We start from the raw sequence: 2,525 nt of genomic DNA on the forward strand, positions 1-2,525 counted from the left end.
AGGTAACCCTTTCCAGTCCCGGGCTTGATGAAGAATCCAGCTTTAACCCATGAGACTGGCAGGCCTCCTTAGTACCTCTGTCCAATATCGAATCCGAAACTGCAGAAGTCCTTGTGAACTGTTCCTGAAACAGTATGGGCTCCTTTGGTCAGTGTCACATGCTAATGACAGGTTTTATTTTTTTTTCATGGCTTTTTTTTGTTTTACGTCGTCTTTTTATGTTTGTATGGTGATTTTTCAAAACCAAGTATAAAAGCTGCTTAGAATAGGTCTATCATGAAGGGCACTTTTCAGAATTTGGGCTGGAAAGGGTTATTTTATCAGCTGGGGGGGGGTTGGGAAGGGGGAAATGAAAGCCTATTTAAATGAGCCTGTGACTATTATGCACATTACAGAGGCGGACCCAATAATCAGAAAGGGTGAAGTGTGATATTTACCATTGGTACAGAAAAGTGATGAATCCGAGTGGCAACTCTGGACTGTACAGGTTGAAGGGGGGGGAGGGAGGGCAGGGTTGGGGTATCTCTGTGTCCACTACTCCCATGGATCTGCCTATGCACATTACCCTTGTTTCATTACTTTTTCATGTCATTTTTTTAAATCCCAAAAAATATAAAAAGTAAAAAAAGAATAAAAAAAAATCAACAAAGAAACAAAAAAAAAAATTTTAAAAAAAAAAGCAACAAACCATATCAACATGCAAATACTTGAATCCAGCAGGCCAATAACAAAATGTGAACGCTTTCTGAGTTGAATTATTACACTTCCAGGTCAGCATCAGTACACAAAAAACAGGCTCTAAGAATTTTTTTTTTTTGTTTAAAGTTCAGACTCTATGTTTTTGTTGGGACAGATGTGAGTGTGTGTGTGTGTGTGTGTGCCTGTGTGTGCGTGTGCCCACGTGTGGTTTAACTCAACGTGTGAAGTTTTCTCCTTTGGTTCAGTATATGCTTTTTATTTGCTCATTGGTCAAATGTTTAATTGTTATTAGCTTCTAACTTTGCACTGAGTGTCCGCAGCCCTTCTTGTAGCTAATCCTGTAATGGTAAAAACACACAAAAAAAAAAAACCAAAAAAAAAAGAAAAAAAAGGAAAAAAAAAAAAAAAAAAGGAAAGAAACTGATAGAAGGGGCCGGCGACAATTCACGTGTAAATGTTTACTCAAGGACTCTTACTGCATTTTAAAAATTACAGTGTGTATCTCTGGAGAATAATATGTATATCTACCTTTAGCGGCTTTTTATTGTGGACTAATGCAAGAAAATTATTACCGGAGTATTGCACCATTTTTCCATTCGGAATATAAAGTTTAAAAAAAAGAAAAAATACTCTTGTTGAACTGTGGCCATAGATAATTGTAAAGAGTTGATAGTTCCCTTGCAAGCAGGAACAGAAACAAGCACTTGGACATAAGTTTTGACTGCTTTTGGAGGAGCCAGGAGTTTTGGCTCCCACCTGTTTACAGACCTTTTTTTCTCCTTCAAACTTTAAAATAAAAAAAGGAATTTAAAAAAAAAAAAAAAAAAGAGAGAAAAAAAAACAAAAACAAAAAAAAAGACTTCCATCGTAAAGAAAACTATTTTCAGAATGAAGATATGCTACTTCAGAGCTCTGGGATTGAACAGTGTTGTTGTATTATCCTTTTCTTTGGCCATTGCTGTGTACTATTTTTGTTGTTGTTTTCCTCCTCTTCGTCAAAGTGGCGAAAACTTTGTGATCACTATCTTGCACATGGTGGAAGATGTCTCAGGAAAGCCGGGTTTCCCGAGGAGCAACTCCACACCATTTCATGTATTTTTAAAACCCAACTCCTAGCACTGAAGATATTATTAAAAAACAAAATAAAATAAAAAAAAAAGACAGTAAGAAAGAAGAAAATACCTAATCTAATGTGTAGCAGTTACATATTTACCAAATAATGGACTCAAAAGAAATAGATGTTTGAAGAGTGCTTTATATATTAAAAAATCGCTTTATGTTTAAAAAAAGATCAATGTTTTTGATTGTTTTGAAAGGAAGAAAGACAATGGAATAACATACACTTCAAGTATGTTTTAAAAATTATATGAACATTGTGCTCCCTGCCTGCTTGGATCAGGAAACTTGTGCATTACATTTTTTTTTTTTTTTGGAAGATTAGCTTTTTAATGGTTTTATCAGATTTAAAGGGTCCTGCAAGATTGCAAATTAACAAAAGCTGGTTTTATAGAGGATCATGAACTATGCACAAACTGGGTTCAAGACTTGTTTTGTTTTTTTTTTTTTTTTGTTCCTCAAGTTTTAGTAGTGTATTTAGCTGAATAACCTTTCCTCAGAGTAATTGCATCTCATTGCCATTACACGCCTCCTACATATATATTTTATATATATATACACACACACACTTATATAAAATATGTATGTGTGTATGTGCGTGTTTACATACAATTTTTCCATGCTGAAGTTTAGCATTGAGTTGTAGAAAAACTCCTGATATTTTCAAATTGGGAATGAAAATGTGTGTTGGAGGGGTTGGGGAGGTGGGA

At 34.9% G+C, this 2,525-nt stretch overlaps 1 protein-coding gene across 1 annotated transcript in view; it reads left to right on the forward strand.

Annotated features, from left to right (window-relative positions):
- TNRC6C (trinucleotide repeat containing 6C) overlaps nucleotides 1-1,526 on the forward strand; it is a 55,910-nt gene extending 54,384 nt beyond the window's left edge. Inside the window, exon 21 of the mRNA XM_017743173.1 lies at nucleotides 1-1,526. This exon is cut by the window's left edge and continues 471 nt beyond it. The gene's annotated coding sequence lies outside the window, so the exon portion shown is untranslated.
- The last annotated feature ends 999 nt before the right edge of the window (nucleotides 1,527-2,525 follow it).

Source organism: Corvus brachyrhynchos, unplaced genomic scaffold (genome assembly GCF_000691975.1).
Source record: "Corvus brachyrhynchos isolate BGI_N302 unplaced genomic scaffold, ASM69197v1 scaffold148, whole genome shotgun sequence".
Lineage (NCBI taxonomy): Eukaryota > Metazoa > Chordata > Aves > Passeriformes > Corvidae > Corvus > Corvus brachyrhynchos.